The sequence below is a fragment of the Oryzias latipes genome, chromosome 24 (assembly GCF_053564925.1).
Source record: "Oryzias latipes strain Hd-rR chromosome 24, Olatipes_Hd-rR_3.1".
Classification (NCBI taxonomy): Eukaryota; Metazoa; Chordata; class Actinopteri; order Beloniformes; family Adrianichthyidae; genus Oryzias; species Oryzias latipes.
Genome location: NC_136260.1, coordinates 9,575,737 through 9,593,674, shown reverse-complemented (window position 1 = coordinate 9,593,674; position 17,938 = coordinate 9,575,737). Strand labels below are relative to the sequence as shown.

General features: G+C 41.2%; 1 long non-coding RNA gene across 1 annotated transcript; it reads left to right on the top strand.

The window, feature by feature from the left end:
• The first annotated feature begins 7,797 nt into the window (after nt 1–7,797).
• LOC110017741 (uncharacterized) lies at nt 7,798–11,440 on the top strand. Its single transcript, XR_013654138.1, has 6 exons — nt 7,798–8,224; nt 9,683–9,768; nt 10,121–10,232; nt 10,322–10,416; nt 10,483–10,582; nt 11,016–11,440. It is a non-coding gene; the product is annotated as an uncharacterized LOC110017741 (long non-coding RNA).
• Nucleotides 11,441–17,938: the final 6,498 nt, after the last annotated feature.

The window sequence follows — 17,938 nt, the reverse complement described above, 5'->3', positions numbered from 1 at the left end:
TCATTATTTTAAAACAGCATTTCAAAATATTCATTTTATTCATGTGGGATATTATTATAATTCTACGTCTTTTTTCAGAACCTTGGATTTCAAAATCAATATTTTCCAAAGTAGCTTTGTTTTTATTTCATGTTGCTGTTTTTCACAATGGCTTATTTCATGAAGAGCTTTTTCAGGAGAATGCGTCTATCTGTCAATCAAACTAGACAAGGCGGAGACACTTTTGTGATTGGCTACTCCTTTACTCAGACATGAGCAGCAGCACCCTGACTACATAGATCGAAGATGCTTCACCAAACGTGATGGCGCAATGCACACCCCTCAACACTTGGGGGAGTATGCACCTCAACACATCCACAGTGTTACACGAAATTGGGCAGTTTTGGTTCTAAAATTTGCGGATAAAAGTGGCTTTGGGCGAGTGTGCATAATTCAGTTGGTTTTGTGGTCGGTTCGGCAATTTTCATCTTCTCATTAACATCTAGTAGTGGCCTAAGTTAGGCTGAGTGGTTGTTGGAGTTCCACAAAACTTCTATGAACTGGAGTTCCATGAACGCAACATGCCGCGTGTGGGAGGGGCTACCAGCTAATGCTTTAGCCTGATAGCCACATGGAGCGGTTGCCTGTGCTTATCTCAGTAAAAATGCATGGATGCACAATGCACATGGAGTGTTAAAAGATCAGGTTTATTTATTTTGAATAGTTCCACATGATAACAATGTTTCCATGTTTGAGTTCATGAGATCATCCCAGAGAGTCTCTGCTTCAGGTCCTGCAGTCAAACTACGTCTTACGTGTAAATCAGAGCGCCAGGCAGCGCGAGAGTGAGTGTGTGAGCGCAAGTTAAGGGTCTGTTGCCCAGTTCCCCGGAAAAGTAATAATAAAAAAATGTTTCCTCCAAAGTACAGGGCCTGATTTTTGGAGTAAACCCTGGCTACAGAATTGCTCAATCAATCCCGGATCTCCGCTGCGTTTTCCGACCACGGTCAGAAAACGTCATCGGGAAAAATAAAATCAGAGGCCCTGATTATAATAACTTTCTCATTGAAAATAGAAAAATATCATAAGGTTCAGGAGGCCTGAGCAGGCTTGTCCCGCTTTGCGCAGCTGCCTGGTCTGAGTCTGTCGGTCCCCCAGCTCGCCTCCTGTGAGCCGACACAGTGTGAGACACGATGTGAGCTCTGAGTGAATGGCGTAAGAATGAGGTGTGTTTCAACGAATGACTTATAGACGAGGACGACCGGAGCTCCTCTGTGGTTTGGTTCACACAAACCCTCAAACTACAAAAACAGAGTCATCCATGTTTGCTGCAGCAGACAGATTGTTTGTCTCTTTTTGATCTCTAATGTTAGCAAAGCCGTGCAGACATCGCTGAAACATGTAATCTCTCTGACTGGCACAGCGCTGAGCGGGTATCGAGGAATATGAGTCGATTTCCATGGATGAGCCAATGAGCGTTTAGATCCCGCCCACTTTCACTTGATTGACAGACTCATTCTCCTGAAAAAGCTCTTCATGAAATAAATAAGCCATTGTGAAAAACAGCAACATGAAATAAAAACAAAGCTACTTTGGAAAATATTGATTTTGAAATCCAAGGTTCTGAAAAAAGACGTAGAATTATAATAATATCCCACATGAATAAAATGAATATTTTAAAATGCTGTTTTAAAATAATGAACAGGTTTTTAAAGCAAAATGAAATATATTGAATAATATCTTCTTTCTCTTTCGGCTTTTCCCATCAGGGGTCGCCACAGCGAATCATCCTTTTCCACCTCACTCTATCGTGGACATCTTCTACCCTAACATTAGCCAACTTCATGTCCTCTGTTAAGACATCCATGTATCTCCTCTTTGGCCGTCCTCTTGCCCTCCTGCCAGGCAGCTCCATCTCCAACATCCTTCTACCAATATATCCACTATCTGTGGATACTACTGTTTCCCTGATAATTTCTGCTGTAGTTTCCCAGTCATCTGGAAGCTCATCCTGACCACCCAGGACCTGTCTCAATTTCTGCCTAAATTCCTCACAAGTTTCTTCATTCTGTAGCTTCCACCACTTGGTCTTCTTTTCTGTTTTCCCTCTCTTCTCCTTCCTGACCTCCAGAGTCATCTTACACACCACCATGCGGTGCTGTCTGGCTACACTCTCTCCTACCACCACTTTGCAGTCAATAACCTCTCTCAAATGACCTCGTCTACATAGGATGTAGTCCACCTGGGTACTCCTACCTCCACTTCTGTATGTCACTCTATGTTCCTCTCTCTTCTGGAAGTAAGTGTTGACTACAGCCATTTCCATCCTCTTCGCAAAGTCCACCACCATCTGTCCCTCCAGATTCCTTTCCTTCACACCAAACCTGCCCATCACCTCCTCATCACCTCTATTGCCCTCACCAACATGCCCATTAAAGTCTGCTCCAATAACAACTCTCTCTCCTCTGGGGAAACTCTCTATGACCTCATCCAACTCACTCCAGAATCTCTCCTTCACTTCTAACTCACAGCCAACCTGTGGCGCATACCCACTGACTACATTCACCATCACCCCTTCGATTTCTAACTTTAAGCTCATCATCCTGTCTGAGACTCTTTTCACCTCTAGAACACTGTTTACAAACTCCCCCTTCAGAATCACACCTACCCCGTTTCTCTTCCTATCAACACCATGATAGAACAGTTTGTATCCTCCTCCAATACTACGTGCCTTGCTGCCCTTCCACCTTGTCTCCTGCACACACAGTACATCTACCTTCCTTCTCTCCATCATGTCTGCCAGCTCTCTGCCTTTCCCTGTCATTGTGCCAACGTTAAGAGTCCCTATTCTCAAACCTATGTTCCTGCCTTTTCCCTTCTGTCTCTGGCCACGGACCCTTCTGCCTCCCCTCTTTCTTCGACCAACAGTAGTCAAATTTCCACCGACACCCTGTAGGTTAACAGCATCGGTGGCGGTCGTTGTTAACCCGGGCCTCGACCGATCCGGTATGTCTAAAGTGTTGTGGATGATTCGCATGGTTATTTTGGCAATTTTTACGCCGGATGCCCTTCCTGACGCAACCCTCTCTATTTATCCGGGCTTGGGACTGGCACAGAGGCAACTGGCTTGCAACCCCTGTGGCTAGATTCGAGTTCAAGTTATTACTTTCTGTAAACATGTGTAAATGTGCGTTTTAAGCTTTTATGTTCAAACCGCTTGCATTCATGTGTAGCTCTGCACATTTTTAAAACCGTTTTTGGGCTCTATGTACAAAACACGTAGCCACTGAACTAGGGTTGCACTGATGGACGATGGGTGACTGACCTCACGATGGAGAGACACCATTGTGATGCCACACCCCCGCCACGCTGCGAGTCGACACCATAAGCCGCGATTACATCTGCAAAGTATCTTGATCGGATCAATTGTCGGATTAGAATGCAACCGTGTACATGGGCACAGAAAAATGTTTTCAAGATAATATTAAACATTCACATGGGGTCACACTCTCGGTCGGAATAAATCATTCGCACATGCGCAGCAGTGTTTGAAATACAGGAAGAGGAAATGAGTTCCGCCTAGCAGCTATATACATAGATATGGCAGCTCGGTAATATACGAGATGATCTTCTAAACGTGCTTTTATTAATGTAACGGTTATTATGAAGCGCCTGTTCGCTCATCATTTTATTTTTAATCTGTGTGGTCAGAGCTTTTTCTGTGGAAGAACGGAGCCGGAAAGAAGTCAGGACTAGCAGTATGCTAACACGGGCTAAGAACATTAGCTTTGAATGGACATAAAATCCATGCTGGAAATTCTGTAATCTGCATCTTGGCTGCACGTAAATATGTGGGAATAACATCAGCCTTTATTTTGTCGGGACACGGCTGGAAACACAAATCCACGTGATTGAACGGTTTCTAAGGACTGAGCGACATTTCTGCTTGAAAAGCTCACACACTCACTGCCCCAAACAAAGTCACTGTGTGTGCTGTCGGTCCGAACTCTGCCCGGACACACACTTTTAGACCCGGTTCTCATGTGTTCGGTAGCTCGTTCACCTAGAGCTGCGAGATAGATCGCAGACCTAAGTCTCCCACACATCAAACACAAAGCTGTAAGTCCGCCTCCACCAGTCCACTTGACTAATTACAGATTTTCTCAGTCGCTTTAGTACAATTCTCAAATCAGAATGAAATTCCCAAAACTATTTGTTTAATCTTCACATCGTGATGTCACTTGTGCACATCATATAAGCAGTTTCTCACTTCTTTGAACAAGTTGCAATTGATTTGGTACATCCATGCAAATGATTATGTAAAATTCTCTGCTCTTTGCTACATTATCAATTGTTTATGTCATGTTGATCAAAATGTATTATATAGTTCACTGTGCAATAGTCTTACTCCTCAAAACACCTAGTCATTAGTTCATCGTATAAGTCATTAACTGCAAAATGGTTGACCAAGTTGCCATAATGTGACAAACATATTTCGCTGCATTGCAAGAGAGGATATTCGCTGTGATGTGGATGAGAATTTGTGGCCTAACACAGTGTTTTTCAACCAGTGTGCCGCGGCACACTAGTGTGCCGTGGGAGATGGTCAAGTGTGCCGTGGGAAATTGCCCTCATTAACTGATCTAAAAGCAATTATTACCATCTCCAGGAAATCAGCTCTTTGTTCATCCAAACAGGCCCTGATAAAACACTGAGAAGTTAAGAATATGAAATATCATAAAATTATTTTTTCTTTGTGTATATATGATTCTATTAAAGACATTTTGATAAGCATAACGGGATACCGCGATTTAGCTGCAGCTATAACTGTGTAACGAAAAGTTCCACCCGTTTAACTGTCTCCACCAATCATTCTTGAAGGCTTAATCACATGTCATCAGTCTGACCAATCAGAAGTGGTTAAAGTATTCACTTCCTTGTTTCGATTTAGCGCAAAAAAGTCTCTCTGTTCTAACAAAAATACCAGCTAAAGCTCGTCTTTAGCGGTGTAGCTTTCCACATAATCTAGTATCAGACTGGAACAAGTGAACAAAACCATGAAGCTCAAAGACGCTGGTCTTTCTGCGGTCGGCGGATTACGGGCACTACATCTCCCATGATGCAGTAAAGTGACTGTCTTAGCGCACAATGAGTCTCTCCTCTTAACGTCTTAAAACAACGAACACACATCAAACAGTTTTTTGAATCTTTTGACTTAATTTTTAATACATCTTTTAGAAAAAAACAGCTGCAGTTTACATTAATTTATCTATTTTTTTGGATGCTGGTGTGCCGCGGGATTTTTGTCAAGGTTAAAGTGTGCCGTGGCTCAAAAAAGGTTGAAAAACACTGGTCTAACATACAGGAACGACAAGAGGTGTAGGAAGACCACACCAATCCCTACTGCACTGCCTGTACTGTTGTACAGAATATTGTCCTATCTTTTTTTTGCCTTTGTGTTACTGTTTGCAGTAGGTTTTTTCTATGTTGGTATAACTTGGTCTTCCCTCTAAAGTACACAGTTATATTGACAACATGACTAAGTAATTTGACTGTCTTGTTCGTAGACAATGAAACAAGGACTTGACATTCTGATGGCACTGACATGTTCAATGACATAAGGACTTAGTTTTGAGAGATGAACTAAAGATTTTGAGCAAGTTACAGGCTTTTGCAAGAAATCCATAGTGTTTTGCTGTTTGTACAAATTGTTTTGAGAAATGCACAAACGTATTTGCAAACTTCAATTCTGATCTGAGAATTTTACTCAAGCGACTGAGAAAAACTGTAAGTGCGGGAGCAGACTACCGCCAGCGCCGCCAGTGTGTGTGACTGGGTGAATGAGACTGTGACTGTAAAGTGCTTTGGGCCTTGAAGAAGGTAGAAAAGCGCTATATAAGTATACGCCATTTACCATTTACCACCTGCTCTGAAAGAAACTGTAGGCAGTCAAAAGACAGATCTCTGTCTTCCCCTCTGGTCCCCATCAGGGCAATCTCTAGAGTACTGAATGCATTTCATCTCCCAGCAATCCCAGCGTCCAGTTTCTGAGTGCTTTAGCACTGTACTGAGCTACTCTCAGTACGAAGTATTGTTTGTGCCACTCTGCCTTCATTATCGAGGACTTTAAGCTGAGCTGATAAACCTGCTGCATTTGGAACCAGCCGTCTGCCTGTTCTTGTGACAGAATACTTTGCCAAACATGGATGCAGGACCAGGAGTTCCTAGTGTGACGGACCCGGTGGGGTTTGCTACCTTGTTGCTTAAGCACGGTCGCCAGCTCTAATGTTTGAACTCCGGTGCTGAAGCTATTATATCATACCTGCTAAGCACCCCGCCTGTTAGCATCACATCCACTACGACTTCCCCGGACGTTCATTCATCTTCAACAACTGCCAAAGGCAGCGCGCCTAGTGCAACTCCCCCCATGCACAGGGACTGAGAATGGCCCTTTCGGACAAATGCAATGGTGACCCCGAGCAATGCGTGAGGTACTTTATGCAGTGTAACCTATTTCTGCACCAACAATTAAGCCTCTATTCCCTGAAAGATGCTAAAGTGTTGAGCTTCTCTTTACCCTATGTGGGTGGTATCATACACAAGTTCTGGTCCTCTACCAGAGGCCTGGCGCTTGAGGGTCCTACGCAGTATCTTAGCTGTTCCTAGCTCTGCGCTTTTCTGGACTAGTGTGTCTTTGGTCTGTTCAGGGATCTGCCACAGCCACTCCTCCAGCTTGGGGGTTACTGCCCCGAGTGCTCCAATAACCACCGGCACCACTGTTACCTTTACCTTCTAGGCTTTCTCCAGTTCTTCTATGAGTCCCTGGTGTTTTTCCAGTTTCTCATGTTCCTTATTCCTGATGTTCCCATTGCTTAGCACTGCCACTTCCACCACAACGGCTTTCCTCTGTTCTTTATCACCACTACAATATCTGTATAAAAACTCTTCCTGATCTGACACAAATTGTCTCCTTTATTAACAAGTTGAAGTTTTTCAAAGTGCACACACACGTGATTGAGCATGCTTGTGTGAATAGTGTGGTGACCGGGGGGTTGGCCCTGCCTTCAGCCCCTAAGACTCATGGGAAGTGTGGAATTTTGGGTGTAAAACCATGAGTGAGGGGGCTCCGAGCAGAAATGAGCTGCATGCTGTTTCACTGTTTGTGTGTGTGTTCTAAGTACTGGACTTAACAACTTAAGGGGAGGGTCACAGACAGCTTGCTAGCACATACAGTTAGTAGGCAATTCCCCGCTACAGTGATAAATAAGTTGAGTCATTATAATATTTTCACACTTTATCAATTACCAGCTCTTAATGCTAAAAGTCAATCATTAAATTTAAAAGAAAAATGTTATTTTTTTTTTACTGAAGGTCAAACTTAATTTATGCTACACACATCTGAAATGTCAATGTGTGTAATGTGTTTATTGTGCGTATGAATTATTCAGACTCCAGAAGGACGCTCTGTCCAGATGTTTGTGTATTTGTTGGTGTAAGGGTCATTGAAAAAGGAATATTGAGATACAAAGAATTACCAGTTAAATGCTATTGGGTGAACGGTGAAATATTCAGTTTTTATCATCGTAATTCTGACTTCAGAGAAGTCAGTGGCTCATCTATGGAGTCAATTCAGTCTCAATAATCAGAAATGCACACAACCTGTTTTACAAATGTCCGATTCACAAATGTCATTTTATGCAAACGTGAAAAATAAATTCGGAAATACACACCCTGTGTTTCACAAACACACAGATTGTGTTTCACACATGCACACTAAATGTTTTACAAATGCACAATAAGTGTTTATCACAAATGTGCACACTGTGTTTCACAAAAAACATTTTAGAAATTCACAATAAATGTATCAGAAATACACAGTAGGTGCTTCACAAACATGATTTTTAGGTACACATGTGATGTGTACTCACAGATCATTCGAACTGCAGAATGTGCATTCAAAATCCCATTCTCGTTTGTGAATCTCCCCGTGTGTGTGAGAGATTTTTCTACGGTGAATATTGAGACTCATCTGATGGAGCAGGTCAACTAATGTTACCATTGGCTAGTGAATCTGTCAATCAAACTCATCAGGAACCCAGGCGGGTACGCTTTTAGCCAATCGAATGGCCCCTTACACTCCTCACTTTCAAATTGACGAGGGAGGGAGCTGTTCAGTACAGCAGTTGAGAGGACGCGGGCGGCAAACATGGCGGAGAGGTCTTCCGAACGGGATCAGTCTCAGCCCGTAAGTAATGCATTTATTTGATCATTCCCTCGTTGTACGTCCTGTAGTGTTATTGAATACTAAGTTGAAGCGTTTTCCTTTGCCAAGTGACATGTGTGAATGCTTTATGAACACTTCAGCCGAGTCGTTTGCAGAGTACCCCCACCGCAAATTAGCTTAGCTTAGCTTAGCCTGTGCGGTCACATTTTTTATGAAAGCGGGGGAGGACTTATGATGGTTTTGTCAAGTTTTATACTTGGCATACCAGCTCTTCACACAACACGAGTAAGTAAAACCAACCAGGGGCCTCGAAACTAGCCGGCTTTCAACTCAAGTTGTGTCTGCCTGTGAGTTCAAGCCGGTGTCGGTTCAAGCTAGCGTCTCTAGCCAATGATCTGTAGGTTCTTAACATGATTCAGATAGAACTAAGGGGAAAAGCATGCCGGATTTACAGCAGCAAAGAAAGTTTAATAAAAAGTATTGATTTGGAGACGGCGATTTGTTTAAACACTGATGTTATGCTGCTATGCTAACTAGCTAGTTAGCTGTTCCGTGTGCTGTCTTTATGTAAACAGTATTTTCACAACCCAGACTTTGAGATGGGGTGGATATGTGCAACAAAGTTAATTCATATGACATTCATGAAAACGGCATTTTTTTAAATATAACAGACGTGAATCCACTGTTGAATGAAAGAAGCCTCTTTATGTTTCTAACGTTAGAACCCGTATTGTGCTGACAAGCCCTGTGAGATTGTGTCAGTGACAGCCACTAAAATCCCTGTATCTTTACTTCCAATGACGTAATGACAAGAATCCCAAACATTATGTTTTTAGGCTGTTTTGTAGTCGACAAGTAGTCACAGCAAGGGTGGATGGGAGAAATCAGCTGTCAACAGTGATTAGAGTAGAAGTTACTGTAAATATTACACACAGGCTTCCTGTGATCAGTGTCTTGTCTCAGATTTTATTTTAAAGGTGTTCTTTACTACAAGCTCAAGTTATCATAGCAAGAGTGTTTTAAAAAAATTTCCCTTTCAAATATTTGAAAATTATGTAATTTAATCTCAGACAGCTAAATTCTCTAATCCATGTTTGTCGTGTTTTTATTTATTCTCTATACTCTCTATTCTATTAATCTTTTGTTCCTCGTGACATCAGGCAATACAACTCTCTGGCAGGGCATCTTACAAGTAATTTCTTTTAATTTTACCCACTGATTTTCCAATTATTTACCTTTTTTTAATCAATCTTTTTATTTTGTGATATTTCTATTTGTAATGCATGTGTGTTTATGTGTTTTTTTAAGATGGCCATTTTAAAAAAAAATCCTCAGGGATTATTAAATACCCTTCTATTCTATTCTATTTCATATTTTATCATCCTATTGTATAACTGATTTACCTGTCAATTGGGAATTTAGCATTTTTGCCCCTGTACATATCTGTCAGTTGAAAGTATTTGTACTTGTATTCCATAGATCTTGTACCTGAAGATGGCAGACAACAACTATGCAGACTTGGCCTTCTTCAGTGACGCTGTGAACGTGTATGGCTTTCCTCTGAGGTATTCATGTTATTCATAAAGAAATATTTTATTCACATATCAGGCAGTATAAGTACTTGGTTATTTGTACAAAAATAAAATAACTTTTTTAGACTCCTCTCTGAAAAAAAAGGCAACTCTAGAACTCTTTCCCCTCATGAATAACATTTTACCCCCCCTTAACAGTCTCTCTGTTAACACCTCAATTTTTTTCCCCAGTGATACATGTAACCCACTCCTGCAATTTATTTAACCTAGAAATTCTACTTATTGGCAACTTACATAAGAACATTACATTTTAAACTGATGTGTACCGTATTGGCGATGCATTTGTAATTATGTGTTTGAGACATGATTTTCATGTTATCGTCAGGGTGAGAGGCGATCACGGAAGAGAACATGCGGGCATAGCAGAGTTAATGCTCACAGTACGTAGAACTGACACAAACAGCTTCATTACAGCAAAAGTGTACACACAATCAACGGTGAGTTGAACCTAGTTTTGTTAAGTGAATGATGTATTAAAAATAAATCTGACAATATAATATTTCTTTTTGCTTTTTTCCAAATACAGGATTGAGCCCCTCTTGTGTGATGTCTTCATGACTGTTACTGGTTTATATTACAACATCCTGCACTCTCCTGAGGACCAAGACTTGCTCAATATCAGTAACATCACTTATTCTGCCACTATATTTTCCTACCACACATTCAGGCCAGTTTGGATGTCTTTAGTGACGCGTGGGACAGCCATCCAATCAGGACGGAGCAAAGCATGACACCAAATCAGCTGTGGCAGTTGGGCTTGACCCAGAACCCTGTTTCTGATCCCCGGGTAAGTGCTTTATTTAATCTCACTGTACTGGACAACTGATTTGTGTGCAGTTTGACTAAAGTGGAAAGTATCAAGAAGAGTATCATGAAATCATAATGACTACAGTGAATTTTCATCGAAAATGAATGAAAAGGATCATTGTTGTGTGGTGCAAACAATTTCCCCTAAATTGTTTGTTTGTAGGAATAATAGCACATCTGCAAGTTCAAAATGCATCACAATGCATGGCATTATGAGCTATCAGATGTACTAATGTCACTACTTTGTTAAGGTTCACTTATTTGCAAATTATAAACAGTTATGGAGATATGAGGTCTGCCTGCCAGCAACAATATAAGTCATTATTAGTCGGTCACTGTTCCTACATAATCTAAAACACAAAAAAAACAGCGCTGTTCATAAACAGTTTTTTTTTTTTTTTTTTTTTTGCCAGGGTATGCTGGTTCCAGAGATTGAATGGGAGGAGAGTGGATCCATGACTGAACCTCATCCTGGGATCAATGTCCTGGTATGGGACAGTCCTCTTTTGGGTCCACAAATGTTGGAACTGCAAGACGACATCAACCCATTGTGGAATTCAGACTGTTTGGGAGTGGACCTATATCTTTACTGTCCCGTTTTTTTAGAAGTTAATTTATCATCAGAAGAAGAGAGACTCAGGGGAGGAAGACAAAGTTCAAATCAATACCGCTGTATTGTTCAAGGGACTTCATTGCATGTAAGGATGTTATGAAAATTAGTCCCAGTTTAAATAAAATTCAAATCAGTAGAGATCCCCTGCATCTGCTTAAATTTTGATGTTTTAATCTGTCCATGTTTCACTGAATTTTACTCTGCAATAAAGGGTGAATGTTTGCACGACTTTGTTGTTCTATGACCATCTTTTGTTGTGTAGTATTTAACCAGTTATAAAACCCAGAGAGATGAGGATCTTTTTTGCAAGGGTGACCTGGCCAAGAGGTTAGAAGCAGAAATATGGTTACAATATAAAATCAATGACATTTGAGTTATTAAAAAAGTAAAATTAATGTCCAGCAATGTGACTTCGGGCTGAGCAGGGGAGGTGTATTGGGTATCTGTGATTGACAGTGAGATGAGCCTGAGGTAATGTAGTCCCACTGCGTGGTACGGAGCAAAGTGATGCCAGTTTCTCCACAAAACCTTCTGTGGAAGTTGAAGATTTTTCTCCTCCACCTTCATATGATCAAAACCGTGTCTGAGTGTTGAAATGACGCTAGCATGAAAGCTAAGAGAAGGATAACGTACAAACAATCCCGAGTGAAACATTCATTGTAAATCTCATGACCAGTACAGAGTTCGATGGATTCAATGTCAACTGCATTCAACCACTGTTGCCTTGCTTCCAGGTCCACTGAAAAGTTGCACAAGCCATTAATTTTTGACAACCGAAGGCAATAAACCGACAAGCCATGCTAAGGCTAACACGCTAACGACCGACTGGTACAGAATCAAACATGGGCGGGGCTTTTGCCACCTGCAGAAAGCGTAGAGAAAGTGTAAGGGGCCATTCGATTGGCTAAAAGCGTACCCGCCTGCGTTCCTGATGAGCTTGATTGACAGATTCACTAGCCAATGGTAACATTAGTTGACCTGCTCCGTCAGATGAGTCTCAATATTCACCGTAGAAAAATCTCTCACACACACGGGGAGATTCACAAACGAGAATGGGATTTTGAATGCACATTCTGCAGTTCGAATGATCTGTGAGTTCACATCACATGCGTACCTAAAAATCATGTTTGTGAAGCACCTACTGTGTATTTCTGATACATTTATTGTGAATTTCTAAAATGTTTTTTGTGAAACACAGTGTGCACATTTGTGAGAAACACTTATTGTGCATTTGTAAAACATTTAGTGTGCATGTGTGAAACACAATCTGTGTGTTTGTGAAACACAGGGTGTGTATTTCCGAATTTATTTTTCACGTTTGCATAAAATGACATTTGTGAATCGGAGCGTGTGCATTTGTTTAAACAGGTTGTGTGCATTTCTGATTATTGAAACTGAATTAACTCCATACTCACCAGCCATCAACCTCACTGCACGTCACTGAGTAGTTGTGTGTGTCAGAGAGAGGCAGAGAAAAGAGTGAGAGCGAGAGAGACTGTGTGGGTGTGTTTGTGTGTGTGTGTGGGTGGGTGTGTGTGTTTGTGTGTGAGAATAAGATGAGAGAGAGGTGCCTGAGTCTGTGGAGGGGGTATTTGACCTCCAGGGTAGTTGCTGTGTTAACCCTGGCTAAGCTGCATTTGATGTGTGTATTGAGAGTGGACACTTTCCTTGAAATACACACAAGTACAATACTTGCTGTTGTATTGTAGGGAGAGGAGTGTGTTATGGAAAATAACACGGCCTTAATTGCATGTTTGTGTGTGTACGTCTTGGCAGGCCTGTATGTGGTGTGGCTCTTTGACTCTCAGAGTCAAAACAGTCACCCCTGCTCTACCATACCTGTTGTTGCTTAGCATTTACAGAAGTCAGATTTCAGTGATTTTGCTAAATGTCGTAAGTAGTTTTTGTCATGAACTACTGCTATCAGGCATTATTTTTAAAAATAATTAATGTTTTAAATAATGTTTAAAATAATGTTTTAAGAATGATACAATTATTTTAAAGCCTAAACATATTCATATTTTAAAGCTGTATCATAATCTGGGTTGATATATTCTTCTGGATTTTCTTCTGCATAGATCTTCTCCTCATGATGCTGGCCACCTCTGGTAAAATTGCCTACATCCTCAGTGAAACAGAAACTGTACTTCTACTCATAAGTATAATTGCCCATGTCAAGAGTGTGACTTAGGCAGTTTAATTTTGCCTAAGTCACGAGTCAATGTGATTTAGGCAATTTTATTTTTTTATGATTTGGCAGGGGGAATAGTATGCTGTTCTGCAATATCTAAAGGTCTGATCCAAGGCAATCCAGAACTCAAGGAGATGATAGTGATGGTTGAAGTTATGGTTGCCATAATCAGAATCCCAATGCATGTGTGGCGAATGCAAACTCTGAGCTTGCAAGGAAATATGGGTATACTAATAACTCAGAAATACTTTGTTGCAGGTCTTACTAATGAAGTGTAACAGCATTCATTCTACTATTGAACAAATAATAGTTAGCAGATATTTTCACCCCAAGAGACTGTGTCATTATACTGTACTTCAGATTGCAAGTATAAGGCTATCCCGTTAACACGTGAAAATGCTTAAGCACAATGGGTTCCTGAAACCTCATAGATTTTTCTTCTTCAGCATCAGACCAGGCAAAAAAGCTTGATATCCAACTGTGCATTATTTGCAGGCTCTTTAGTTAAGCAGTGGTTCAAGGTTCATTCAGACTGTCCCTCTCAGAAGCCTCTGTATTGAAAGAACTGTCATAAAGGGTACAGATGTCAAATGGGCCAGTGGTATGGAAAAGATTGTTTCCATGTGCTTTGACAATCAAGAAGAAAGTTTCAGAACCTCCAGTCCAGGGGCCTCATTTATAAAACTTTGCGTAGGATTTGCGTCAGAAGTGGCGTACGGATGAAACATAGGACGTGCGTACGCACAGAAATGTTCGGATTTATTAAACCGTGCGCACGCACATCCTACGCATCTTTCCCTTTATAAATCACAACCGATTCTAAATGCAGCGCAGCTTTTGCGGCTACATGACACGCCCATAGTTGCCCATAAATAGTCCGTGAAACGCCCACAAATTAATATTCATGGCTTGCTAAATCATGGCAAACACAGAGGGGAAATCAAAAAAACGTAACTTCACTCAATGTGAAGTAAAAGTTATCGTTGGCGAGGTGGAAAAGAGGAGAAAAATGTTGTTTGGAGGGCCCAGTGTGGGCATTACTAATGCCAAAAAGGCACGTGAGCGGCAAACGGTGGCAGACGCCGAAAATGCTGTAGCCTCACAACCTGGGACCGTGGCCGAAATGAAAAAGAAATAAAAGAAATGATCGGACATCAAAGTCGAGGCAAAAAAACGTTTAGTGCTGCATCGGCAGAGTGTGTCCGCCACGTGGGGGGTGGGGGGGTGGGGGACCGGAGCTGACCCCTCTTGATGAGAAACTGACCGCTATTATTGGGGAATCCCTATTAAGTCCCCCTTATCGGCGTCCTCCTCCGCCTCAGTCACCTGACTGAGACGGAGGGGACGCCGACGCGCCAGGGTCAGGCTGACACAGGTAAGAGAAATAATTCAAATGAATGCAGTCAAGTCACATGTATGCAGGCTACACAATTACAGATTATTAATATAGAACAATTTTATTTTAGTTGCTGGGTGTTCCAGCGGGGCCAGTGGTTACGACGCTGCAGCTGAGCAGCCGTCTGGCCCCAGCGTCTCCACGGCACGCGGCTCTCAACCCTCCAGCAGTGGACGTGTCCTCACCAATGCAGTCCTTAAATGCAGAGGGAAGTCAGTAGTTCAATCAGAGAGGTGGCCAAGGAGTTGGGCGAAATCAAGATCGCCCTGACTGAAATAAACTGCACGATGAGGGAATTCTTAAATAAATAATATTTTCCACACCTCTTTTTCTTTACAAGCGACGCATCACTTCCAAACGCTGGCGCACAGCAGCAGCAAATGGCTCAAATGCGTGGGGATGGGGTTCAGGGTCGGGGCCAACACAGCAATCAGCGCCAGGGGGTAGAGGCACGTTTTTAAGCTGTGCCACATTGTGTAGCACAGCACATGCCAGCACGATTTGGCACACACTGTCACTTTCACGTGTTTCTTCCATCTGCCGACGGTGTCGCCGTTTCTCATTTCACCCGTTTTTGTGCGTACGCCTGGGTCAGAGCTTGCGTGGAGGACCGCACATTTTCCCGTCAAGTTTGCTTTTTATAAATCTCAACTATTGCGTAGAGAGTGGCGTACGCCTTCTTTTGTGCGTACGCAACGTTTATAAATGAGGCCCCAGAAGTCCATCACTCCTTTATAATTTTCCACACTGGTAGGCAATAGACATTAACCCTACAAAGAAGATGTGGAAAGATAAGTGAAGAAATGCACATTCCTCCTGAGCAATATGTTCAGTTAGTTTGTTAGTAATGTTTTATTCCTAATAGAATAGTAGGCGTAAAATTGCCTAAATCACAAAGGCATGTTCAAAAATTTGCCTAAGTCATTAAATTCTCCCATGTTCCATGTTTGAGTGACTTTGTTTTTAGTATGTCAACAGGCATCTGTTGTCATAGCTATTTTTATTGAAATTGTTAGTAACTATCGTATTTTCAAAAAACTGTTAAGTTTTTTGCATTTCTTGAAAAATAAAAAACAAATGACTTAGGCAATTATTTAAAAAAGGTGTCGATTTGTAATTATGAGAAACCACTGATGTCAATGCTCTGAACTTCCACAAACTGTCACTGCTGCTTTTAAAACAGTCAAATGAGTCATTTATCTAGAGAAAACTGAGGAGGATTTTATCTTGGTCCAGTTATATTTGTCCTGTCAGGAAATCATGTGGTTTCTGAGATGATGTAGTTAAGGAGGTGTTGCACATAAAATTTAACATTTAGACTTTTAACCAAAACAAGGTTGTTCCATGAATAAGTTTACTTGTCAACATATTTTTTCAAAGGGAATCAACAATAAATAAATAAAAAAATGAAAATAACCTTATCATCTTTTATTTTGCTGTTTGTTACACAGAACTCACAAAAATGAGACAAAAACAAAGGAAATTTTGTTTGTTTTTTAAGTTAGAAACAGGAAGCTTTTCATGAGTGACCATTAATTAGAAAAAAACTAACACATTGAGTCCTAATTTTTTAACAGAAGTTCAGTGGATCCCAGTGCTGCTAAGGACCTGATAGGTTGTTTCTCTCTTTTTAGTGGTAGCATTTTTATTCACTTGCCTCCAGAAGAAGGTAAAACATGCAGGCAGCATTTTTCCACAACGCAGGTGATCAGTATTCTTTGTGCTTTCTGGGTTCTTTTTCATTTTTCGGTGCGGTCAGTGTTGCAGTTGCTGTCTTACACAGCGAGTAGCTTTTAAAGTTTTCATTTAAATGTCATTGACATTGCATTTTGTGAACAGCTGCATGAATCCACTCTTGTATGCATTTATCTCTTATTGATTATGTTGCAAAAATACTTCACAAAGATCTGAGCTCCAGGTTGTTGCACACTTAACATGACAAGTGAAGAGTCTTATGGCTTAGTCTCAACTGTTTTCACGTAGAGTGAAAATGTTGTTGCACATTTTAATGTATGGGAATGTTGCCGGTGAAAACCCCAGAGTTTGATGCTGAATCTGGCCGTGTCAGACCTGCTCTGTCTGCTGACTCTCCCACTGTGGATTTACAGTCTGCTCTACAACTGGATCTTCAGTCTTCTGGCCTGTAAAATCCTAGTATATCTCGGGTCTTGCAGTCTTTATGGAAGTGTGCTAACTATAGTTTTGTTGAGCTTCCAGCGCTACATGCTCGTAGTGCACCAGCAGTTTCTGACAAAAATGAGATGGTGTCTGGTTTTGCTTTGGCCGGTTTCACTGATTCTTTACATCCCTGTTTTGGTGATTCAAAAGGAAATCCCTGATAAGAACCGGCTGCGCTGTGGATACGTGTTCTCGTCCAGAACCCAGAAGTTAGCTACGCTGCTGACAGAGACTCTGGTGGGATTTGCTTCATGTTTTATTGTAGCATTTTCATACATTCAGCTTTACAGGAAGGTGACTCGAGCAGCATTTTTTAACAACCCTCAGACATCCAGAATGGTTACCAGTATCATTATAGTGTTTTTTGTACTGTGGATTCCATATCACACTATGAATGTATTGCGTGTTGGAGCTTCTGCTTTTCACAATGAGAGACTTGACAAACATCTCGCAGAGTTGCGGTACATTGTTCTACCACTGACATTTATAAACAGCTGTCTGAATCCACTCCTGTATGCATTCACTTCTCACATTTGTAAATGTGTGAATGATCTAAACCGATGAGGTGGATGTTTCTAACTTCCACAAACTACGGCACCGCCGATTTTAAATCTTTGAGATAAGTCATTTCACTGGATGTCACTGAAGAGAATCTTATCCATCAGGTTATATTCACTTTGTCCCAGAAATCTGCAGATGGTGTTGCAACTAAGGTTATTATTCAACTAAACCGTGTCATTCAACCAAGGGTCTTGTAGTTGGAATAACTGTTTTGTTTAGTTTCTGTAAATAGTTCTTTTTGCAAACATCATTTGCATTTAACCTGAAACAAAAGATAAATAAGGTACTGTACAAAGGTAAAAGTAAATTGCGCTAGCATCTTTTATATTCATGGTAAAAAAATGATTTAAGAATAAAGGACATTTTATTTTTAGATTAAGGTTTGAAACAGGAAGCT